Source organism: Leucoraja erinacea, chromosome 1, assembly GCF_028641065.1.
Source record: "Leucoraja erinacea ecotype New England chromosome 1, Leri_hhj_1, whole genome shotgun sequence".
NCBI lineage: Eukaryota > Metazoa > Chordata > Chondrichthyes > Rajiformes > Rajidae > Leucoraja > Leucoraja erinaceus.
In genome coordinates, this window is record NC_073377.1 from 129,651,773 (window position 1) to 129,679,343 (window position 27,571).

Consider the following 27,571-nt stretch of genomic DNA (forward strand, 5'->3'; position numbering starts at 1 on the left):
GATTCAGCAGGAACAGTTAAATAGGACTGTCTGTTTTTAAATTTAAAAACACTGGTGTAATTCAGCTGTCTGAGTGTATGCTGTGCGACTACAGGGGAACTGGCCAGTCTGCAAGAAGGCTGCTGAATTAACTCTGAATAACAGCAGGTTTGATCGAATGGTAATAATGGGCTCCACATGTGTTTTACTGTACAGTACTGAGAGAAACAGTGGAACTGATGCATGAAAGAATAGGTCCTGCCCTTCAATTGACACAAGTGTATTCCTTTCCCTGGAACAGAACAGAGACTGATCTATTGTTATTTTAATTCTAACTCCCTCCTTCCACCTGACTAAATGTTATATCAGATTAACATTATGTCTAACTGACAGTGATTATGTCACTGGAGTTGTGGAAATACAGGGGCCCCGACTAATGAATCAGTGTGTAGCGAAAATCCCCTCTACTGAGGAATTTAAATTAAAAGTATTCAGTAATTGGGACATTTAAAAAAAAGTGCTAGCTGTCTGCTTGAAATTGCTAGACAATCAAAACAATCTGTCATATTCACAAGGCTACATAGGGGAAGGACATTTGCAATCCTAGTCTGGTTTTCACAATACGTGATTGTGGATCCACATCAATGTGTTTTTCTATAAACTTTTAAGGCAACTCAGTCTGAAGAAGGGTCCCAATCTGATAGATCACCGATCCGTGTTAAGTTTAGTTTAGTTTTAATTTGGTTTAGTTTAGAGATGAGGCATGAAAACAGGCCCTTCAGCCCACCGATTCCACGCCGGCCAGCGATCGCCGCGTACACTAGCACTATCCTACACACACTGGGGACAATTTACAATTATACTATGCCAATTAACATACAAACCTCTATGTGTTTGGAGTGTGAGAGGAAACTGGAGATTCTGGAGAAAACCCACAAGGTCACGGGGATAATGTACAAACAGACAGAATTGAACCTGGGTCTCTGGCGTTGTAAGGCAGCAATATCGCTGCGCCACTGTGCCGCCACCAGAGATCTCCAGAGATGGTGACTGACCTGCTGAGCTACTTTAGCACTTTATGTCGTTTTATGTAAAAACCAGCATGGGCAGTTCCTTGTACCTACTGCTTGACTGTTAATTAGCCTATACAGCCAAAGAAGCTGCTCAGTTTAAAGATTCATAGGGAAAGGCAATACATTTCTGGCCTTGCCTGTTATGCATAAACCCACAAATAAGAACATTTAAAATAACTTCATAGGAGAGGATAAGGTCAGCAAGAATGATGCATGAGAATAGTATGTCTAACTATAAGATCCAGCTCCAGAAGGAGCAAGGAAATGGAGGAGAGTGGCTGTCTGGAAGACACACTAGATCCAAAGAGCAATGCATAAATTTGCATTCTAAAATAAAAATATATGCCTCGGGGAATAGATTTTTTTTCCTTTTTTGCATGCTGTGCATATGCTGTGCGCAGCACTAATGCCCAGTTGCATTTCCCCACAGAAAAATTGTGCAAGTGGTTAAAACTTGTTTGAAATTATGTTGCAGTGATTTCAAAATTCAACAGAATTCAAGCAGTTTAATGTCACATACACTGGGACCAGAGCAATTACATCTTTACTTGCTGCAGCTTTGCTGATATTAAATGTAACAACATAACAAATAAGTATACAATAAATTCTCAGTTGTTTTAGATTAATCAGAGCTTGATAGTGCAAGCCAAGGTAAGCAGTGCAACATTAAGAGAGCAAAGTCCATAGTAGTTTGGTGCTGAGATAGTCAAGTCAAGTCAAGTCACATTTATTTATATAGCACATTTAAAAAACAACTCTCGTTGGCCAAAGTGCTTTAAATTTGTTATTTACATGGAGCCCTCACTCAGAGGACGTAGTAGCACATTGGGAAAGGGGATGCTGTTCCACAGTCTAGGGGCTGCAACCGCAAAGGCACGGTCGCCCCACTATTCTCATTGGCCAAATGGAAGAGGATCTTGAAATTTATACGGCGGGGTGATGTGGTCCCTTTTTACATCAGGAGTTTGTTTTGGATCAGTTGCAGGTGGGAAGGGAAGATTGGCTGATGCCATTGTAAAGGGAGTTGCAAAACTACGGGAGGAGATGAATTTGTGGATGATCTTTTCCATATCACATGGATTGTTTCATTTTAGCCGTCGAAGCTGAAAGAAGCTCAAATCACGAAAGTGCACAGCCTAAAGGGGTGTGCAACCTTGGCATAAGGGCCGTGCATGTGCGCGGCATTTACATGCCAGCGAGAGGATGGTGGGCCACAGTACAGCCATGAGCTCGGCCATCGCTCAGATGGGAGGGGCCAGAAGATTACCGCGGCATTTACACAGGAAACATCCAGAGCTCGGCTGCGGGCCGATTACCGGGGAAAAAATCCGGCTGCGGGCCGGATGATTTTGGGTTACGGGCCAACCTCTGGCCTATCAGTTGAAAGGAAAAAAATTGTTATTGAACATCAAGGTCATGTTTCCCAGGTAATTGCAACTTCTTCCTGGTGGTTGTAGTCAGATGAGAGCATGGTCAGTGTGGTGTAGCTTTGATGATATTTGCTGCCTTCATGAGGTAGCACTTCCTCTAGAACCCTCTGATGGTGGAGAGGATAATACCCACAATAGACTAGGAACTGTCCACCACTTTCTGCAGCCTCCTTCATTCCCAAGCCTTCTAATTACCAAACCAAGCCATGATGGGACCAACCAATTTTTGCTCAGAATCCAGTGGTAAAAATGAGAGCCTCTTTGAATGCAAAAACCACTGTGAAGCAAACTAAATAGACTTATTCCCTTATAAATTGGAGAGGTTTAAATGGCAAATTGAGCAAAATACAAAATGTTGGAGGAACTCAATATATTAGGCAACGTCAAGGGAGAGAATAGGCAGGACGGTTTAGTCTGAAGAAAGTTTGTGAACCGAAACATCACCTTTCCATTCCATCCACAGATGATGTTTGACCTGCTGAGTTCCTCGAGCATCGTTTTTACATTTAGGTTTTGATTTATTATTATCATGTGTACTAAAGCATATTAAAAAGTTTTGTTTTGAATGCTATCCAATTAGATTAGATAATACTATATATCCAATCAATTAAAACTCAAGTAAAATAGCTAGAGTGAAGTGCAAGATACAGAGTGCAGAATATAGTCCTCAGCATTATCATGCAACAGTTCCATAGAAAAGTCCAATGTCTGCATTAGGATAGAGGTGCACACCCTACCCTACAGTTCAGCAAACTGGTAATGGGAAGAAGCCGTTCTTGAGTCTGTTGGTGTGGTTGTCAAGCATCCGTACCTTCTGCAGGATGGGAGCTGGGAAAACATGGAATGACCAGTGGGATAAGTCTCATATTGTGTTGGCTGCATCTTCAAGGCAGACTGAACTGTCAAGGCAGTCAATGAATGAAAGACCGGTCTGTGTGGTGGACTGAGCTAGATCCCAAATGAGTTGTAATTTCTTGCGGTCTTGGACAGAGCTGTTCCCAAACCAAGCTGTGATGCAACACATCCCTATGCTTTTTATGGTGCATCTGTAGATGTTTGTAAGAATCATTGGAAACATTACGAGACATGCTGAATTTCCTTAGCTTCCTAAGGATGCAGAGGTGTTGGTATGCCTTGGCAGTCCCATCAATGTGTTTTTCTCAAAATTCCAACTTCTACTGTATTTGTGTCTCGATAACTCCATAAATTAATTAATGCAGCTGAAAGTAAGGTTATCACAAAAAAGAGGCATTTTAAATCCGAATTTTCAATCTTAAACTGCTGCAGTCTTTTGTACTAGCTACATCAATTTTCAAAAATCACTATTAAAAAATCTGTAATCATTGGATCTATGTCTTTTGTTCCAGTGATAACATGTAAACAGAGAATTGTCAGAATTCATGGTCCAAGTCATAATTTTACTGGAATAGCATTTTTTGACATTACATCTTGACAAAGTACAAACAAGAATCAGTGTTTTAGTTGCATCTGACCAAAACCATCTGTTGTTATTTTTTTCATTCAGATGAATTCCGGTTCAAGAGAAAACAATTTACTCCTTCATCAAATCAGAAAAAAACCTTGAAGCTCATCTTCCTTAAAATGCACTGGTAACTGAATATGTATTTGTTTCGTAGTTTTTGAATCACAACCAGATGTTAACCAGGCAGCATTTCCAAAATTTAGGCAAACAGTTTTAAAATAGCAAACACTTTTATTGATCATTTTACACCTATTAAAATAGTTAAACTTGTAAGCAGATGATCCAATGGTCACATAGCACCCTGGCTGAAAGTTGACTGAAGGGTGGATGTTATCTAAGATGTGATAGCAGTTAACCTAGATGGATGTTTGGCCTCGGAAACAGAAATGGACAGCTGGTGCAACATGCTCCAGAGACATACTGATCTATGAAAGCAAACATCTGAACATCTGAGCAGGATGTAATAACATTACACAAAATCTCTAATCAAGGGGAACATTTGAAATTTTCAGTCTTCCTGCTGAAATGAACTTTTGCCCCACAGGGATCATTACGTGTGGGGTCTCTAAAGTTTGCAGAAACTAAAGGTTGATGCTTCTTCCTGCTCAAAACATCACAAAAGCATAGGTTTATCTGAAGGGTAAACAAGGCTGAAAGGGAAAGATCAACAGTTCACATGAAAGCTTTTTTTTTGAGAGGGATTTACTCAAAAAAAAACAGGAAGCATAAAAAAGTAAGCAGAAGTCTGGAAGGTCTTTCATTGACTCAAATACTCAATGCGTTTACAAGGTAAAGGCAGTGGACGATCAACAACATCTGGGGTCATTTGGAGCTGTTGCAGCTGCTTGAAAAATATAGCACTAAAGAAACAATTTGCAAATTAAAAAAACTGCAGATCATTATATGGCCCAACCTATTAAATATATTGGAAGTTGTAATAGAAAGCACTGAATGAAAGGCTTTGCTCTCAGAATAAAAGTTGCCAATGAAGCACAGGTTTGAAAGAAATGTGATCAGAACAGGCCGACAATTAAAATCGAAATTAAGGTTAGACTTTTTGAATTGTCTGGAAAGAGAGGCTATTTTTATTTCCTTATTATACACTGCATTTTTTTAAGAGGAATGAAAGTTAGATGTAAATTTACTATGGTCCGGTGAGAAACCTAGTTACAAGGCTTTTTATGATCTGGTGGTGATGGAGTGCTGGAGTAGATCAGCAAGTCAGGCATCATCTCAGGAGAGCATGGATAGGCAACGTTCTGGGTCGGGACCCATCTTCAGACTTTTTAACATTGAGATGTGGTTTAGGGATGCAAAGATAAGGCTCTGCTGAGGAATGATAATTCTGCTTCAGAAAGAGGGAGATTAGTGGGATGGTGAAAACCCTGAAAGGAGAAAATGCTGAAGAAATGTCCCAATCAATGTTCTCCTGAGATGCTTCCAGACCCTCTGAGCTACTCCAGCACCATGTATAATGTTTAACAGACTGGAAAGTAAAGAATTATGGACCTGTCCCACTTGGGCGATTTTTCAGCAGACTGCCGGCGACTGTCGGCTTTTCATCGGCCGGCGGGGGCTTCAATATCGGGAGCCTCAATCGCCTCAATGCTGCAGTTTGATCTTAAGCCACGCCGGGCGCTGGAAGGCCCCGCGAACGGGCCGATTCAGCCCTTAGAAAGCATCTGATAAAGTCCGGATTACATAACATGGGGACGATTGTCCCCCACCTCACAAGCATGGGGGGGGACGTGTGTCTCCTGTACCCCAAGGATTTCCGCCCATGAAGACACACACCGCGATGAACAGGAAGGTTGGTGCTGTAATTAAGATGGCTAGCACTGTGTACAGGTATGTCCTTTAAAAGAGGGGGGAAGGGAGGAGAAGGGGGGGGCGGGAGAGAGGGGAGAGAGGGGACGAGGGGGGAGCGAGGAGGTTAGGCAAGGGGGGGGGGGGGAAGGGTGGTGAGAGGGGGTGAGAGGGGGGTGAAAAAGCGTGGAGACAACTTTTAAGAAGCCAGACACCATTTAATAAGCCAGATATACACAGCTGTGAAGTTCGGCGGACATTTAACATTAACAGGTTATCCTTGGTTCTGAAAAGTCCTGCTTACGTTTTTTTTCCCCAATGAGCCAATGAAAATGACTGTTCAGCAAAGGCGATTAACCAAAACTATCTACGACTACCCATAACTACATGGCGATCCCACTACAACTGCACCTACGACTACACGATTATCGATTTTCTCCATGGCGGACAATTTTTGGTCGCAGAAAAATTTCAACATGTTGAAACATTTGCAGTGACCATACTGAGGCCGCGACTAGTTCCCGGAAAGCGGGTACTCCTTGCGACCATGAATGAGACTCACCAGAAACCACCAGCAAACATGTGGCGGCCATGTGGTGAGCGCAGAGTTTCCTGCACTCGTCTAAAAAGTCACCCAAGTGGGTCAGGCCCATTTGATATTTGATAATTTTGGGGGTGAGCCCTCTCTCTTTCAGGCACAGCTTCACCATAGGAGAAGGACAAACCCCCCCATCTATTTCGATGATGAAACCTAATATTGTAAACTGTGCAAAGCTAGATTGCAATGTGGGGTTGTGAGAACAATCCAAGAGTATATAAATATGTTAAGTGAGTAGGTTACAGGGTGGCAATGAAATATAATGTGGAATAATGTGAAGGCATCCATTTTGGTTGAAAAAATTGTAAACCAAAGTATCTTCACAAGCAATGATATCCAAAAAGGATCTCATTGAAACACACAAAATTCTTCTGGAGCTTGACAGGGTGAATGTAGTGGTGAAGTTTCTCTTGGCTACGTTATTCACAACAAGGGGTCGTAGTATCAATATTCTGGCATAGATAAGAAATTTAATGAGAGACATTGTCAAAGAGGAATGTGAAGGCTCAGTCACTGAGTATATTAAAGTAAGAGGTTGAAACATTATTAGATATTAAGGACATCATACAGAATTAGTAATGGCACTGGGGAAAAAATATCTTATTGAGAAGCAAAGTAGGCATGAGGGTGTGATTTTTCTGTTCCATCTTCTATTTCTTTTTTTGTGGTATGTTTCAGCCAGTGGATGCTTTCCATACAGTAACTGATAATGAGGAGGTGCAAAAACACACACGCAGAATGCTGGAGTAACACAGCAAGTCAGGCAGTATCTCTCCAGGACATGGACAAGAGATGGTTTGATCAGTCTGAGGAAGGGTCTCGGCCTGAAACGTCACCAATTCCTTCTCTCCAGAGATGCTGCCTGTCCCGCTGAGTTACTCCAGCATTTTGTGTCCACCTTTGATTTAAACCAGCATCTGCAGTTCTTTCCTACAAAGAGATGTTTTGGGTCGGAGCTCTTCTTCAGACCCGGTCGAAAACACCTTCAGTCCATGTCTTTCAGAAATACTGCCTTATTCACAGAGCCTCTCCACTACTTTGTGTTTTTTTATATAAACCACCATCTGCAGTTCCTCGTGTCTCCGTTAATATTGAGGAATTGTTCTGCATCAGGGTGAATGATTAAATAGAAAAGGAATAAATGCCTCCATAAGCAGTCAAGACTGAGTCTCAAAAATGAAAGGACAATTCATCTCATTATTCAAGATAGTGGAAGTCCACTGAAGGAAATGAGACACTGAAATTAAAAGCCTACTTGACTGTGTGCTTGATTCTGCAACATGCACACTTCAATCGGCACTTGCAAGAATTCATTCTCCTTAACATGTACAGCCTCATGAAAAACACATTTATTTGGAAAGCACTTTGGCTGAGGCCAGCTGAGATAGTCTGCCAATTAATTTGGAATACAATGCTGTTGATTACAGATTGCTCCAAACTGTACCTTGAGTTAAATAACAAATAATTATACTAAGTATTCTTCTTTATTATTTTCTGATAGACACATGCTATCACAGTTGATGATGTGCAGTATCATCAGCATACTGCAAAATAGTGGTGATCAGAACACAAAAGTTTCAGATTTTCTAGATATGCCAAATCTGTTACCTGCAGGAAACACGTAAAAAGGTCAGTCAGCATAATTTTCATGGAGGCATAGAATCAGAGAGTCGTAGTTAGAGAGCATAGAAACAGGCCCTTTGGCCCAAAGTTGGAGAGCATAGAAACAGGCACTTTTTGCTCATCTACACTAACCCCATTTGTCCGCATTATGTCTGTATTCTTCTATGCCTTCCCTATTCACGTGTCTGTCTAAAGTCCTCTTAAGTGTAATGATTGTAACTGATTATGCCATCTCTTCTGACAGCGAATTCCAGATATCAACCCCTCTGTACAAAACCTTCCCATTAAATTCCCTATGCCCTCTTGTTTTTGAACTCTCTGGCATTAAAAATGATTCTGACTCTTTGTATATTTGTATATTTGTATATATACACAGGTTTGTTGGTTAATTGGCTTGGTATAAATTTAAATTGTTCCTGGTATGTCCAGGATAGTGTGGGAATCGATGGTCAGTGCGGACTCGGTGGGCCGAAGGGCCTGTTTACATGGTGTATCTTTAATCTAAACTACACTAAACTATCAGCTCACATTTTAGCCTTTTTCGTTCTAAGGAAAACAAGTCCAGCATATTGAAATTCTCCCCATATCAATAGTCCTCCAATCCAAGCAATATCTTGATAAATCTCCTCTGGATTCTATCCAGTGAAGCAGATCTTTCTTATGATGTGGCCACTAGAACTACCACTAGAACATGTTACTCCAAATACACTGTCATGTAAAATTGAAACATAATTTTTTCAATGTTTTAATGTCTGGCTCGGACCATTGGGACTAACATGCCATTTCCCTTCTTTACCTCCCTGTGTTGCCACATTCAGAGAACTCAATTCATAGAATTAATAGACTTAATCTCCAAGGGTCCCTCTGTTCATCAACATTCCTCAGCGTCGTACTGTTTACTTTGTCTGTTCAACCTCCATTTGACTTTTAAAATGCATTACCTCGTATTTGTTGGGATTAAATTTGATTTGCCTACACTGGCCTAACTCTTCATCTATTCTGCTTAGATAGCTTCCGCACTATCCACAACACCACCAACTTTCGTGACATCTGAAAACCTATTCATCATACCTAAATGGCATCAGTTGTCTGAAAAGAAAAATATTTTTTTAGCATTTCAAGTCAAAGATCATTTGACTCGAGCCAGTAACTCTTCCCACATATCCTGCCTCTGTTGAGTGTTATCCTGCATTTGCTGCTCCTTCAGATTTCCAGCATCTCATCTGTCTTTTTTTTCTTCTTCCTGTCAGCTGTCCTGGCATTACACTCAGTGTTGAGCTCTTTCAGTCATTCATGCTGCCTTTATTTTATGCAATCCCAAGCAAACAATTTAAATTGATTTGGCACACTTTTGTCAGAAGTCTGAATAAATGTCAAGTGTCCTTAAATTGATTGCATGGACTTACATGTTCTTTAAAGAATCTAAACAACAATTAAAATGGAAACATTCTCTATCTTGAATTGACCCTCAACGTTTTGCTGTTTAGCTTCAAAAAGGCTTTTGAGAGCCATATTTGTTTGTGGGTAACCGAGATAAATTAAATACAAAGAGCTGAATATCAAAGAAAGACTGGAAATAGTTGTTTCTTTGTTGCAGTCTCAAATTTGGATTCTATGACCTTTTCGGAAACACAGAAGTGTATTATTATGAGGCATACAAACAAGTAAAATATTTTAATTGAATAAAATTAGTATGGGATGAACTTCAATATTGATATAGTAATTTTATGATTTGGTCCAGTTCAGAAATAGGCCCTTGAAGATCTCTGCCTTGTTTACTACTTTACTGCCTTGTTTACTATATTAATATGGTAGTTTGCCTCCCTGGTGCCAGGGTCTGGGATGTGTCTGAACGTGTCCAAGATATCCTGAAATGGCAGGGAGAGGAGCATGAGGTTGTGGTACATATAGGTACCAATGACATAGGTTGAAAAAGAGAAGTCCTGAAAGGAGAATTTAGGGAGTTAGGAAGAGACTTAAGGAGAAGGACTGCAAAAGTAACAATCTCAGGAGTACTGCCTGTGCCACGCGACAGAGAGAGTAGGAATGGAGTGAGGTGGAGGATAAATGCGTGGCTGAGGGACTGGTGCAGAGTGCAGGGATTCAAGTTTCTGGATCATTGGGAGCTTTTTGGGGAACGTGTGACCTGTACAAAAAGGACGGGTTGCACTTGAACACGAGGGGGGCCAATATCCTGGCGGGGAGATTTGCAAAGGCTACTGGGGAGACTTTAAACTAGAACGGTTGGGGGAGGGGTGCAAATAGAGAAAGCTAGTAGAGAATGTGTGAGGCAGGAGGCAGAGAATGGAAGCACTCAGACCCAATATGTAGGGGAGAAAGAAGAAAAAGATAATAAACAGAGAATAAGAGGAGGTAGGTTTCTTAAATGTGTATATTTTAATGCTAGGAGCATTGTAAGGAAGGTGGATGAGCTAACAGCCTGGATTGGCACTTGGAAGTATGATGTTGTGGCGATTAGTGAAACATGGTTGGAGGATGGCTGTGATTGGAAACAAAATATTCCAGGATTTTGTTTCTTCAGGTGTGATTGAATTGGAGGGGCAAGAGGTGGAGGTGTTGCATTGCTTGTCAGGGAAGATATTACAGCATTGCTTTGGAAGGATAGATTAGAGGGCTCGTCTAGGGAGGCTATTTGGGTGGAACTGAGAAATGGGAAAGGTGTAGCAACACTTATTGGGGTGTATTATAGACCGCCTAATGGGGAGCAAGAATTGGAAGAGCAAATATGTAAGGAGATAGCAGATAAGCACATGGTAGTGATTGTGGGAGATTTTAATTTTCCACACATAGACTGGGAAACACATTCTGTAAAAGGTTCTGATGGTTTGGAGTTGTAGAATGTGTGCAGGATAGTTTTTGCAGCAATAAATAAAGGTACCTACTAGAGAAGGGGCAGTGCTGGACCTCCTGTTAGGAAATGAGACAGGTCAGGTGGCGGAGGTATGTGTTGGGGAGCAAATTGGGTCCAGTGGTCACAATACCATTAGTTTCAATATAATTATGGAGAAGGTCAGAACTGGACCAAGGGTTGAGATTTTTGATTGGAGAAAGGCTAACTTTGATGCGATGCGAAAAGATTTAAAAGGAGTGAATTGGGACATTTTGTTTTATGGGAAGGATGTAGAAGAGAAATGGTGGACATTTAAAGGTGAAATTTAAAGAGTACAGATTCCTTATGTCCCTGTTCGGTTGAAAGGGAAGAGTAATAATTGGAAAGAGCCATGGTTTTCCAGGGAAATTGGACACTTGGTTCGGAAAAAGAGAGAGATCTACAATAATTATAGGCAGCATGGAGTAAATGAGGTGCTTGAGGAGTATAAAGAATGTAAAATGAATCTTAAGAAAGAAATTAGAAAAGCTAAAAGAAGATAAGAGGTTGCTTTGGCTAGTAAGGTGAAGGTAAATCCAAACGGTTTCTACAGCTATATTAATAGCAAAAGGGATAACAAGGGGTAAAATTGGTCCATTAGAGAGTCAGAGTGGACAGCTATCTGCAAAGCCAAAAGAGATGGGGGAGATATTGAACAATTTATTTTCTTTGGTATTCACCAAGGAGAAGGATATTGAATTATGTGAGGTAAGGGAAACTAGTAGAGTAACTATGGAAACTATGAGGATCAAAGAAGAGGAAGTACTGACACTTTTGAAAAATATAAAAGTGGATACGTCTCCAGGTCCTGATAGGATATTCCCTAGGACATTGAGGGAAGTTAGTGTAGAAATAGCAGGGGCTATGACAGAAATATTTTAAATGTCATTAGAAACAGGAATGGTGCCGGAGGATTGGCGTACTGTGCATGTTGTCCCATTGTTTAAAAACGGTTCTAAGAGTAAACCTAACAATTATAGACCTGTTAGTTTGACGTCAGTAGTGGGCAAATTAATGGAAAGGATATTTAGAGATAATATATATAATCATCTGGATAAACAGGGTCTGATTAGGAACAGTCAACATGGAGTTTTGCCTGGAAGGTCATGTTTGACTAATCTTACTAGGGAAATTGATGAGGGTAAAGCGGTAGATGTTGTCTATATTGACTTCAGTAAGGCCTCTGACAAGGTTCCACATGGAAGGTTGATTAAGAAGGTTCAGTTGTTGGGTATTAATAGTTGAGTAACAAGATGGATTCAACAGTGGCTGAATGGGAGATACAAGAGAGTAATGGTGGATAACTGTTTGTCAGGTTGGAGGCCGGTGACTTGTGGGGTGCCTCAGAGATCTGGGTTAGGTCCATTGTTGTTTGTCATATATATCAATGATCTGGATGATGGTGTGGTAAATTGGATTAGTAAGTATGCAGATGATACTAAGATAGGTGGTATTGTGGATAATGTAGATTTTCAAAGTCTACAGAGAGATTTAGTGCCATTTGGAAGAGTGGGCTGAAAGATGGCAGATGGTGTTTAATGCTGATAAGTGTGAGGTGCTACGTCTTGGCAGGCCAAATCAAAATAGAACGTACATGGTAAATGGTAGCGAATTGAGGAATGCAGTTGAACAGAAGGATCTAGGAATAACTGTGCATAGTTCCCTGAAGGTGGAATCTCATGTAGATAGGGTGGTAAATAAAGCTTTTGGTGTGCTGGCCTTTATAAATCAGAGCATTGAGTATAGAAGTTGGGATGTAATGTTAAAATTGTACAAGGCATTGGTGAGGCCAATTCTGGAACATGGTGTACATTTCTGGTCGCCAAATTATAGGAAAGATGTCAACAAAATAGAGAGAGTATAGAGGAGATTTACTAGAATGTTGCCTGGGTTTCAGCATCTAAGTTACAGAGAAAGGTTGAACAAGATAGGTCTTTATTCTTTGGAGCACAGAAGGTTAAGGGGGGACTTGATAGAGGTTTTTAAAATTATGAGAGGGATAGACAGAGTTGACGTGGATAAGCGTTTTCCATTGAGAGTAGGGAACATTCAAACAAGAGGACATGATTTAAGAATTAAGGGACAAAAGTTTAGGGGCAACATGCGTGGGAACCTCTTTACTCAGAGAGTGGTAGCTGTGTGGAATGAGCTTCCAGTGGAAGTGGTGAAGGCAGGTTCGTTTTTATCATTTTAAAATAAATTGGATAGGTATATGGACGGGAAGGGAATGGAGGGTTATGGCCTGAGTGCAGGTAGATGGGATTAGGTGAGAGTAAGTGTTCGGCATGGACTAGAAGGGCCTAGATGGCCTGTTTCCATGCTATAATTGTTATATGGTTATATGAAATAGCATTTAAAATTTTACTTTGTAAATAGAGTTATAGAGTCATGGAGTCTTATAGCATGGAAATATGCTCACCGGCCAAACTTGCCCACACAGGCCAACATGTCGCATATATACTAATCTCACCTGCCTGCATTTTGCCCATATCCCTCTAAACCTGTCCTATCCATTTACCTGTCTAAATGTTTCTTAACCTGCCTCAACTACCTCCTCCAGCAGCTCGTTACATACACCAACCACCCTTTGTATGAAAATGTTATGTTACCGATAAATAATAGATTCCAATTAAATCCTTTCCCCCCTCACCTTAAACCTATGTCCTCTGGTTCTTGATTCCCCTACTCTGGCAAAATCATCTGTGCATCTACCTATTTTATTCCTCTTTTGTACACCTCTATATGAACACTCTTCATCTTCCTGCTTTCCAAGGAATAGAGCCCTAGCCTGCTCAAACTTTCCATATAGCTCAAGACTTCGTCCTGGCAACATCCGCATATATCTTCTCTGCAACTTTTTTAGCTTAACAACATTCTTCCTATAGCATGGTGCCCAAAACTAAACACAGTATTCTAAATGCAGCTTCACCAACTTCATATATAACTGCAACATGACCTCCTGATTTCTAATGTCAATGTTGCAATGTTACAACATTTTGAGATTCTAAAAATCAAGTCTGATCACATTTATCCCATCAGATAAAGCATAAAAAGAAGTTTAATTTGACACCTAATTCACTTTCATATCTTCAGTATTAAAAATGTTATGCCCATTTTCATACTCGGAAATTAGAATCTTGTTCCCTATTGATTTTCCATTGACTTAACACAAACGTTGTTATCAAGGACAGTGAAATGGCCATCTTTATTAAAAATTAAGAGAACTGAAATACATGTTCAGTTATTATAGATAGAAGCATTAACCATATAACCATATAACAATTACAGCACGGAAACAGGCCATCTCGACCCTTCTAGTCCGTGCCGAACACATAATCTCCCCTAGTCCCATATACCTGCGCTCAGACCATAACCCTCCATTCCCTTCCCATCCATATAACTATCCAATTTATTTTTAAATGATAAAAACGAACCTGCCTCCACCACCTTCACTGGAAGCTCATTCCACACAGCTACCACTCTCTGAGTAAAGAAGATCCCCCTCATGTTACCCCTAAACTTCAGTCCCTTAATTCTCATGTCATGTCCCCTTGTTTGAATCTTCCCTACTCTCAGTGGGAAAAGCTTTTCCACGTCAACTCTGTCTATCCCTCTCATCATTTTAAAAACCTCTATCGTCCCCCCTTAACCTTCTGCGCTCCAAAGAATAAAGCCCTAACTTGTTCAACCTTTCTCTGTAACTTAGTTGCTGAAACCCAGGCAACATTCTAGTAAATCTCCTCTGTACACCCTCTATTTTGTTGACATCCTTCCTATAATTAGGCGACCAAAATTGTACACCATACTCCAGAATTGGCCTTGTACAATTTTAACATTACATCCCAACTTCTATACTCAATGCTCTGATTTATAAAGGCCAACACACCAAAAGCTTTCTTTACCACCCTATCTACATGAGATTCCACTTTCAGGGAACTGTGCACAGTTATTCCCAGATCCCTCTGTTCACCTACATTCTTCAATTCCCTACCATTTACCATGTACGTCCTATTTTGATTTGTCCTGCCAAGATGTAGCACCTCACACTTATCAGCATTAAACTCCATCTGCCATCTTTCAGCCCACTCTTCCAACTGGCATAAATCTCTCTGTAGACTTTGAAACTCTACTTCATTACCCGCAACCCCACCTATCTTAGTATCATCTGCATACTTACTAATCCAATTTACCACACCATCATCCAGATCATTGATGTACATGACAAACAAAAGTGGACCCAACACAGATCCCTGTAGCACCCCACTCGTCACTGGCCTCCAACCTGACAAACAACCATCCACCATTACACTCTGACATCTCCCATTCAGCCACTGTTGAATCCATCTTGCTACTCCACCATTAATACCCAACCATTGAACCTTCTTAACCAACCTTCCATGAGGAACCTTGTCAAAGGCCTTACTGAAGTCCATATACACAACATCCACTGCGTTACCCTCATCAATTTCCCGTGTAACATCTTCAAAAAATTCAAGAAGATTAGTTAAACAAGACCTTCCAGGCACAAATCCATGTTGACTGTTCCTAATCAGACCCTGTTTATCCAGATGCTTATATATATTATCTCTAAGTATTCTTTCCATTAATTTGCCCACCACTGACGTCAAACTAACAAGTCTATAATTGCTAGGTTTACTCTTAGACCCCTTTTTAAACAATGGAACGACATGCGCAGTACGCCAATCCTCCGGCACTATTCCCGTTTCTAATGACATTTGAAATATTTCTGTCATAGCCCCTGCTATTTCTACACTAACTTCCCTCAATGTCCTAGGGAATATCTTGTCCGGACCTGGAGACTTATCCACTTTCATATTTCTCAAAAGTGTCAGTACTTCCTCTTCTTTGATCCTCATAGTTTCCATAGCTACTCTACTTGTTTCCCTTACCTCACATAAATCAATATCCTTCTCCTTGGTGAATACCGAAGAAAGGAAACTGTTCAATATCTCCCCCATCTCTTTTGGCTCTGCAGATAGTTGTCCACTCTGACTCTCTAATGGACCAATTTTATCCCTCGTTATCCTTTTGCTAGGACATGCTTTTTTTTTTATTTTTTTTTTTTTTTTTTTTTTATTAGAAGTACGGTAAATTACAATTCTACACAACACATATATCTTGATACATTTTTTATACCGCTTCATTTTTTTTTTTTTTTTTTAGAGCTTTAAGAAAAAAAGTAGAAGTTAGGAAAGTAAAGAAAGTGCAAGAGAATCGTGCAGTGCGAGAGTGTAAGGAAAAGAAAGCCCCTTAGGAAAGAAGTTAGAGAAGGAAGTAAAGTGAGAAAATAGACCCTAGAAAGAAAAGAAGGAGAAAGTAGAAACAATCGCTCTATTATAACATTAAACTCCGCAGAGAGGGGACTACCAACCAAGTCTGTTTTTGTTATTTTACCTCCCGTTACCAGGTCCTGATTCCGCTTATTTATATATTTGGTTTTTTTTTAGATTACTATTGCACCTCATACTTGTAATAGGTCCAGAAACATAGACCACGTCTTTTGAAATTGGTCTGCTTTACCTGCTAGGAGGAATCTCATCTCTTCCAGGTGTAATGTTTCAAACATATTTGATATCCACATTTTTATTGTTGGTGTCGGCGCATTTTTCCAGAATTTAAGTATAAGCTTTTTTTCCCATTATTAGCCCGTAATTAAATAAATTTCTTCTGAAACACGTTTAATTCAGGGTTATCTTCCGATATTCCGAAGATAATCCATTCTGGTTTTGGTACCAGTTTTATTTTGATCAATTTTGAAAAATATCAAATATTTCATACCAGAATTTTTGGATTTTTGTGTAAAAAAAACAAAAGAGTGCGCTATGGTAGCTTCTTGACATAGGCATTTATCACAGATTGGTGAAACATTAGGGAAGATTTTATTTAATTTAGTTTTTGAATAATATAATCTATGTAATGTTTTAAATTGGATGAGCGTATGCCGTACGTTGATCGAACATTTATGCACCTGTAGTAAATGATTATCCCAGGTCCCTTTTGAGATTTTTATAGCTAATTCTTGTTCCCAATCTTTTCTAATTCCATCTGTTGTGGGTATTTCTATGTTTAAAATGATGTTATATAAGTACGATATTAAATTAGCTGATTCCGCCTTGGTCTTCATTGCTTCATCCAATAAGTCGGAAGCCATATTATGATAGTCTTTTGTGTATTTTTTCAAATAATCACAGATTTGAAGATATTTAAAATATTGGTTATTTTTCAAATTATATTTCAGTTGTAGTTGTTGAAATGACAGTAAATTCCCTAATTCATACAGATCTTCGAGCGTTTTAATTCCCATTCTTTCCCATTGTATAAATGATTTGTCTATGATTGATGGTTTAAACGATGGATTATTGACTATTGGTATTAAAAGAGATAGGTTTCTTAATTTTAGAGTCTGTTTTATTTGTTTCCATGTTCTTATTGTGTTATGTATAATTGGATTTTTATTATAATTTTTATTATTCAAATTTGTTGGTGAGAGGATGATCGCTCCTATATTACTCGGGGAGCAGTCCCCTTTTTCCATTACCATCCAGTCCGCCTGCTGTGCAGAATTGTCCAGCAGGTGAATCATATTTTTAATATTTACTGCCCAGTTATAATACATAAAATTAGGGAGCGCTAGACCCCCCAGCTCTTTTCGTTTATTAAGGTGTGCTATTTGTATTCTATGGGATTTATAATCCCATATAAAATTTTGTAATGTCTGAGTCCAATTTTTTGAAAAACTTTTTTGGGAGGTATATAGGTATTGATTGAAATAGGTATAGAAGTTGTGGTAAGAAAACCATTTTAATAGCATTTATTCTGCCTATTAAGGACATCGGAAGTGTTTTCCAGAATTTAATCAGATTATTCAATTTCTTGAGTAAAGGATTATAATTGGCTTTAAACATATCCTGGTAATTTCTAGTAATTTCAATTCCCAAATATTTGAATTTTTCTGTGGCTATTTTAAAGGGAAATTTCCGAAGAGGTGTGTTGAGTCTTTTGGTTTTATCGACATAATTTCACTTTTGTTCCAATTTATTCTATATCCTGAAAAGGATCCAAAGTCCTCTATTAAGTTTAATATGTTTGGTATACTAATTTGTGGTTTTGTGATGTACAGTAGTACATCATCGGCATATAGGGATATTTTATTTTTTGAGTATTTTGTATTATAACCATAAATATCCGGATGAGTTCTTATTTTTTTCAGCAAGGGGTTCAATTATCAAAGCAAATAGCAGCGGTGATAATGAGCATCCTTGTCTATTGCCCCTTGATAGTTCAAATTTCGAGGATAAGATATTATTAGTTAATATTCTAGCCGTAGGTTTGTTATATAATAGTTTTATCCATGCGATAAAGTTTTCTCCCAATTGGAATTTTTGCAATACTTTAATCATATAATCCCATTCTACTTGATCAAACGCTTTTTCTGCATCCAGTGAGATAATAGATAACTCTTGGTCGTGAGGTTTATGTGAGTGCATTATGTTAAGCAAACGTCTCAAATTATTAAATGAATGTCTCTTAGGTATAAATCCTGTTTGATCTCCATTTATTAATCTACTAACGTACCTGCTTAATCTACTGGCTAGTGTTTTCGCTATTATTTTTTGATCCGTATTTAACAAAGCAATAGCTCTATATGAGCCTGGTTCTTCTATGTTTTTATATTGTTTAAGTATTAATGTGATCGTTGATTCTGCTAATGTTTCGGGTAAGCTTTGCTCTTTAAAAGCGTGTGTATACATTTTCTGTAATCGTGGGGTAACTATATCATAAAAGGCTTTATAGAATTCACTACTGAATCCATCTGGTCCTGGTGTTTTACCATTCTTTAGTGTTTTTTATTGTGTCTTCTATCTCCTTAGAAGTAATTCTTGCTCCCAGTTCCTCTTCTTCCCTCAATTCTAATTTTGGAAGGTTACAATCTTCCAGAAATTCTGAGATTTTATTATTATCTATTGACGTTTTAGATGTATATAAATTTTCGTAGAATTGAGCAAATCTTTTATTGATATCCTTGGGTAGTGTTAATAATTCCCCACTATCTGATTTAATCTTTAGTATTGCATTCTCTTTTTTTTCCCGTTTTTTTTTTTCAACTGGCGTGCTAAGAGTTTGTGGGGTTTGTCCCCGAATTCAAAGTGTTCTTGTTTTGTAACTTGGAATAATGTTATAACTTTCTCTGACAATAATTTATTCAGCTTGAATTTCAATAATAGGATTTTATTATGTTTATCCATAGTTGTATTTTTAGTATTATCTGAATCTAATTGTTTTATTTGTTCTTCTAAATGTCTTTGTCTTTGTTCTTTTTCTTATTCTTTTATTTTGGTAAGCTTGAAATGAAATAATGACTCCTCTAATAAATGCTTTAAAGGATTCCCATAATAGCGTGGGGGATATATCTGGTGTATCATTTATCTCAAAGAATAAGTCCATCTGTTTTTTTAGATATATACTCCCTTGTGGGTCTTTTAAAAGTTGCGAATTAAACCTCCAGAACGATTTATTCATGGACATTCCTTCTAATTTTAAAACAAAGGTTAAAGGAGAGTGATCTGAAATCGCATTAATGTGGTATTTAGGATTCATAGTGTGTGTAATTAATTTTGTATCCACAAGAAAATAATCTATCCGTGAATATGTTTTATGCACCGTTGAATAGAATGAGTAGTCCCTTCCCGTCGGATTTGCAATCCTCCATACATCTGATATATTTGTGTTTTCCATATATGTATGTAAGAGTTCACTGGTTTTAGATTTCATATTACCTTTTTGTTTTTGCATCGATTTATCTAAATAAGGGTCTAAAACACAGTTGAAGTCCCCTCCGATTATAACATTTTGATAATTAAATTCGGCAATTTTATTCAGAATTTTAGTAAAAAATTGAGGGTTATCAAAATTGGGCGCATATATATTTACCAGCGTAATTGGCATATTATTGATCTCTCCTGCTACTATAAGATATCTCCCTTCCTTATCTGAAATAGTATTCTTTGATTTAAATGGGATTCCTTTACGGATAATAATTGCAGTGCCTCTAGATTTAGAAGTGAATGAAGAGTGAAATGTTTGGCCTATCCAGTTAGCCCTCAATCTCGTCTGATCTTGATGTTTAAGATGAGTTTCCTGTAGGAACGAAATGTCCGTGTTGTATGCTTTCAACTGAGCTAGTATCTTGCCCCTTTTAATAGGTTCATTAATACCCCTTATATTCCAACTACATAGTGTGACTCCTCCCATTTTCCTTTGATTGTCGTCATACATTTTTACCAATTTTAATGACCTTACTTATTATGGTGCATCCATACCTCAGGACTCTGGTTATTTTGTAAGCATTTATATTATAGACTTTCTTGGTAGTACCCCTCTGCGATTGTCCTTGAAAAAAAAACACACAAATGTGACATATTGTGGTAAAAAAAAAAAAAGGTATATATAAATAGATGTACGGTGTCTGGGTTTCCTACACCGTAGTGAGTGGCCCACTCGTCTGTGGGATATGACATCAATATTGCTTCCGGCGTAGTAGCTGTTATGAGGTTAGCCCCACAGAATTTATCGCTCATAACCTAGGGGGTAGGTACCGTTTCCAAATCAGTTTCTATTTCACCCCCATTACAGTATATATTATATATATATATATATATATATATATATATATATATATATATATATATATATATATATATATACATATATATATGTTTCATTCCGATTTATCAAATCTAATAAATTATTCATATACACATATTCCTCTTTTTATCTCTTAACTATTTGTAATTTTTTTTAGTATTTTTAAAAGTGAGCTGTTCGTTGAAAGGGTTAACCAGAGTCAGGCTCCTGGAATTAAGCCAGGTGCCTGAGTCTCTTCCCCTCCCCACTCGAGCTGCGAAACCTGTGAGATTACAATGTTATCTACGTTATAACACATATTTATTAATAACAGTTTATGTATTATGTATTAGTATTGTTAGTAATTAGTTAGTAATAATTCTCTATTTACACAATCTATGAAAATCTGTAAGAAGGCCATGTGATGTTTTTCACTCTCTCTCAGCTTCGGCAGATGTGCTTATATCTGTTTTCCTGGTTTAAACATCGGATGTCCTTGAATTAAATTCGAGAGAAGATTATAATGTCTAGACAAGCCTCATGGAAAATCTGCTGCAAATAGCCATTTTTAAATCTTGATGGTATTCACTTTTTACATTTTCTACTAATATTCTTGTTAGGGGAATAAGCACATTAATTAGGTCCTGACGTCTGGTGATCAATCTTCTTCTGCCGCTGCTGCCTTAACAACGATTTCTTTTGCGTATTTAAGAGATTCTAGCGGATTGGTGAATGTTTTTGAGATTCCCTTAAAAGTGATACGCATCCTCGCCGGATAAAACACACCAGATATGACGCCCTTGACACCGTAGAGAACTTCTCTGGTCTGTGAGAACTTTCTTCTCTTTAGCACAATCTCATAGGGGTAGTCCCGTAGAAGTTTAATAGAATCATTTCCATATATCATCTTCTCTCCGTATTTAATTTTTTTCAACAGCGCTTCCACAGTTGGGATATCCCGAAGTTTGACTATAATCTGTCGTGGGTAGGCTTGTTCTCCAGTGAATCTTGGCTTGAATCTAGGTACTCGATGTGCTTCTTCAATTACTGGTGCTTCAGGTAAATTGAGTACATGTTTAATTAAATTGGCAGTGAACTCACGGGTGTTTTCCCCCTCAGCTCCCTCTTTCACTCCACGTATTCGTATATTTTGACGTCTTGAGCGAGCTTCTAGATCAACACATTTATCAGATACTTTTGTAAATTGGCTCTTGAGGCTGTCTAATTCTAACTTCATTGCCTCCATTTCTCCAGCCATCTCTTCCACAACAGCTTCCAAATCTTTCACTGCATTTGCATTTGCGGAAATAGTTTCATGCACAGCCTCAAACATCTTTGTGGACTCTTCTGCCACCTTAGTAATTTTCCCCGTGAGCTCTTCTTGCACATCATCAACTTTTTTTTGCAGAGCACCAATGCCCGCGAGTATTTTTTCATTACCAGCATTAATGGATTGTATGTTTTCCATCAAGTTTGAATTTCCAGCTTTCACATCTTCTTTCAAATCTCTTACCGAGTTCTTTAATTCCTCCATTTCAGTTTTCTCCTTTGTGATCAACTCAGTCTTAGATCGTGTAGCCATTCCAGAATCCACTCCAGAGGTTAGTGTTGCAGTTTCTTGGTGTTCTTGAGACTTCAGCAGTTGTTTTGACACTTTCCTCTGTGGGCTCTGACCTGTAGATGTCTTTTTCATTTAAAATCGGTTTCCCTCCGTTAAATCCACGGCGCTTACTGATGACGTCATCAGCACCGCGACATGAAACTCCGGTAAGTCTTTAAGATCGGTCCCGACCTCCAGACCCGATTTTAACGCGAAAAATCGCGATTTTTTCAGCGGAGCTAAAAGATTTGCGACTGCTAGCAAAGCATGCCGCCACCGGAAGCTGGAACTGCAACATGACCTCCTGATTTCTAATGTCAATGTTGCAATGTTACAACATTTTGAGATTCTAAAAATCAAGTCTGATCACATTTATCCCATCAGATAAAGCATAAAAAGAAGTTTAATTTGACACCTAATTCACTTTCATATCTTCAGTATTAAAAATGTTATGCCCATTTTCATACTCGGAAATTAGAATCTTGTTCCCTATTGATTTTCCATTGACTTAACACAAACGTTGTTATCAAGGACAGTGAAATGGCCATCTTTATTAAAAATTAAGAGAACTGAAATACATGTTCAGTTATTATAGATAGAAGCATTAACCATATAACCATATAACAATTACAGCACGGAAACAGGCCATCTCGACCCTTCTAGTCCGTGCCGAACACATAATCTCCCCTAGTCCCATATACCTGCGCTCAGACCATAACCCTCCATTCCCTTCCCATCCATATAACTATCCAATTATTTTTAAATGATAAAAACGAACCTGCCTCCACCACCTTCACTGGAAGCTCATTCCACACAGCTACCACTCTCTGAGTAAAGAAGATCCCCCTCATGTTACCCCTAAACTTCAGTCCCTTAATTCTCATGTCATGTCCCCTTGTTTGAATCTTCCCTACTCTCAGTGGGAAAAGCTTTTCCACGTCAACTCTGTCTATCCCTCTCATCATTTTAAAAACCTCTATCGTCCCCCCTTAACCTTCTGCGCTCCAAAGAATAAAGCCCTAACTTGTTCAACCTTTCTCTGTAACTTAGTTGCTGAAACCCAGGCAACATTCTAGTAAATCTCCTCTGTACACCCTCTATTTTGTTGACATCCTTCCTATAATTAGGCGACCAAAATTGTACACCATACTCCAGAATTGGCCTTGTACAATTTTAACATTACATCCCAACTTCTATACTCAATGCTCTGATTTATAAAGGCCAACACACCAAAAGCTTTCTTTACCACCCTATCTACATGAGATTCCACTTTCAGGGAACTGTGCACAGTTATTCCCAGATCCCTCTGTTCACCTACATTCTTCAATTCCCTACGATTTACCATGTACGTCCTATTTTGATTTGTCCTGCCAAGATGTAGCACCTCACACTTATCAGCATTAAACTCCATCTGCCATCTTTCAGCCCACTCTTCCAACTGGCATAAATCTCTCTGTAGACTTTGAAACTCTACTTCATTACCCGCAACCCCACCTATCTTAGTATCATCTGCATACTTACTAATCCAATTTACCACACCATCATCCAGATCATTGATGTACATGACAAACAAAAGTGGACCCAACACAGATCCCTGTAGCACCCCACTCGTCACTGGCCTCCAACCTGACAAACAACCATCCACCATTACACTCTGACATCTCCCATTCAGCCACTGTTGAATCCATCTTGCTACTCCACCATTAATACCCAACCATTGAACCTTCTTAACCAACCTTCCATGAGGAACCTTGTCAAAGGCCTTACTGAAGTCCATATACACAACATCCACTGCGTTACCCTCATCAATTTCCCGTGTAACATCTTCAAAAAATTCAAGAAGATTAGTTAAACAAGACCTTCCAGGCACAAATCCATGTTGACTGTTCCTAATCAGACCCTGTTTATCCAGATGCTTATATATATTATCTCTAAGTATTCTTTCCATTAATTTGCCCACCACTGACGTCAAACTAACAAGTCTATAATTGCTAGGTTTACTCTTAGACCCCTTTTTAAACAATGGAACGACATGCGCAGTACGCCAATCCTCCGGCACTATTCCCGTTTCTAATGACATTTGAAATATTTCTGTCATAGCCCCTGCTATTTCTACACTAACTTCCCTCAATGTCCTAGGGAATATCTTGTCCGGACCTGGAGACTTATCCACTTTCATATTTCTCAAAAGTGTCAGTACTTCCTCTTCTTTGATCCTCATAGTTTCCATAGCTACTCTACTTGTTTCCCTTACCTCACATAAATCAATATCCTTCTCCTTGGTGAATACCGAAGAAAGGAAACTGTTCAATATCTCCCCCATCTCTTTTGGCTCTGCAGATAGTTGTCCACTCTGACTCTCTAATGGACCAATTTTATCCCTCGTTATCCTTTTGCTAGGACATGCTTTGGATTTACTTTTACCTTACTTGCCAAAGCACCCTCATATCTTCTTTTAGCTTTTCTAATTTCTTTCTTAAGATTCTTTTTACATTCTTTATACTCCTCAAGCACCTCATTTACTCCATGCTGCCTATAATTATTGTAGATCTCCCTTTTTTTTTCCGAACCAAGTGTCCAATTTCCCTTGAAAACCATGGCTCTTTACAATTTTTACGATTTCCTTTCAACCGAACAGGGATATAAAGATTCTGTACTCTTAAAATTTCACCTTTAAATGTACTCCATTTCTCTTCCACATCTTTCCCATAAAACAAACTGTCCCAATTTACTCCTTTTAGGATTCTGAAACAAATATTAAACAATCTTACTTGGATGACCTGAAATTAAAGCATATAATTAGTTAGTTACCCAATTGTAGCTAATTACAAAATTCAATTACTAGATCTAAACATCTATCCATTTCTTAAGAAACGATTAACATTTTTAAATAGCCTAAGTGCCCAAAGAACATTACCCAAGAATTCACAATAAAACATGATTTTTAAATCTCATTTACATTAATTTATATGCCAAAATGAAGGGATTTAGTGTTCAATTGCTGTAAATTAAGGGCCATTTAAATCAGCGTGGGATTTTCTCGATCGCGCTGGTTTGAACGCTGCCATTGCGGTGGATTGAAGCCCATATGCGGCATGAAAGATACTGCGGGATTGAATGGGCCACCAAGTCACGTATTCGCAACTTAAAATTTGGAATAAAGGGATCTTAAGAAGCCCTTTTTAATGTAAAAATAAACAACCTACCTTGCCTTGTCCCCTACATGAGATCCATCCCGTTGTCGGCGCTCGCGGCTTTAGAGGATGATTTTTAATCTACTATCACAATTAAATAACCCTATTTAGTTTAAAAATAGCTGCAGCGAACGAATTTTTGCAGCGATTTTTCGTCAGCAACTACGTAGGCTGAACAACATCGATTTCAACAGCCTAGAGAAAATCGCGTTTTAAACCCGCCCCCCTCTCAAAGGCACCTAAGTCACGCAACGGGCAGCGACAGAACTGCAGCGCCGCTGAAGGTAAGTTTTGCCACATACCTAGTCAATGCTCTGACAGAGGCCTACAGTGTTTTAGCCTTTCCACCTCTTGGTAAATCCGATCACAACCTGGTTTACCTAAGGCCTTCTTACAAACCCTATGTACTGAGACAGCCTACAACCACCCAGTCTTTTAGAAAGTGGACACCAGCGGCCAGTGAATCACTGAGGGCCTGCTTTTAATGCACGTACTGGGACGTACTGATGGAGCCACAGGAATTCAACAGCAGTATGGACATCGATAGGATGACTGGATGCATAACGGACTACATCAACTTCTGCAGGGATCTGGTTGTGCCAGTAAGAACTGTGTATTGCTTTCCCAACAACAAACCTTGGATTACTAGCAACATCAAGAGCCTCCAAAATTAGACAAAGGAGGCTTTCAAGGTTGGTGACTGGGAAAATATCAAGATGGTACAGCATGACCTGAAAAGGAGCTTGAAGCAGGCAAAAGGGGACTATAAAAGGAAGCTGGAGAGGAAACTGCAGCACAACAGCATCAACGAGGAGTGGAGAGGAATGAAGACCATCACTGGCTCAAGGAGAAGAGAAGCCAGCCATCAGGAAACGTGGACAAGGCTAATGCGTTTAACCTGTTCTATAACAGGTTTGATCTGGTATCCCCTCCCACCTCTACAGGTACAGCCTCTCCCCCACCATCACCTCCACAAGGCAACACCACATCTGCAGCACCTCCAATGCCAGCATCCCGTCAGCTGTTCTTCACGGCGGATGAGGTGAGAGCTGAGCTGATGAGGTTGCGCCCTGGTAAAGCAGCTGGCCCTGATGGTGTTTGTCCCAGGCTACTGAAAGACTGTGCGGCTCAGCTGGCGGAGCCTCTCCAGACCATTTTCAACATGAGTCTCCAGTCAGGGAGGGTACCAGATCTGTGGAAAACATCATGTCTCGTGCCGGTTCCCAAAGCAGGGCGGCCGACCGAGATCAACGACTACAGATCTCATATCATGAAGACAATGGAGCGGCTACTTATTTGTCTCCTTAGACCACGTCCAGCACGCACTCGACCCACTACAGTTTGTGTACTAGGAGAACATTGATGTAGATGACACAGTCCTCTACATGCTGCACCGGATTTACTCCTTTTTGGACGAAGCAGGTGGCTACGTGAGGATTATGTTCTTCGACTTTTCAAGTGCGTTCAACACCATCCAACCCCTGATTTTGAAAGACAAGCTTGAGAAGATGAGGGTGGATTCCACCTTTCTCTCCTGGATATACAACTAACTGACGGGTCGACCACAGTTTGTTAAGCTGGGGGACTGTGTTTCCGGGACAGTGGTGTGCAATTTTGGAGCACCACAGGGAACGGTTTTGTCCCCGTTCCTCTTCACCCTGTATACTGCAGACTTCAAATATTAGTCTGACACATGCCACATACAGAAATATTCAGATGACACAGCGATTGTGGCATATGTAAGGTACGGACATGCGGAGGGTTACAGGGACTTGCCAGTGATTTCTGTGTCTGGAGTAAAGAGAACTGTCTCATCCTGAATACAACCAAGACCAAAGAGATGGTTGTTAACTTTGGCAGGTCCAAGCTCCCCCTTCAGCCGGTTAACACTGCAGGGGTGGACATTGAGGTTGTGCAGACATATAAATATCTGGGAGTGCACCTTGATAACAAACTGGACTGGTCAGTCAACACCGATGCCCTCTCCAAAAACGGACAGGGCAGACTCTTTTTCCTCAGATCCTTCAATGACATGACATGCAATGACATGTTGTACCTATTTTTCTACACTGTGGTTGCAAGTGTCATTTTCTACTCTGTTGTCTGCTGGGGCAACAACATCAGTGCTAAAAACAGCAAGAAGTTGGTCAAGCTGGTAAAACGAGCTAGCTCAGTGCTGGGGGGGGGGAGAGTGGATTCTGTGGTGTATGCGCTTGAGAGGCATGTGAGGATTAAGTTGCAGGCCATCCT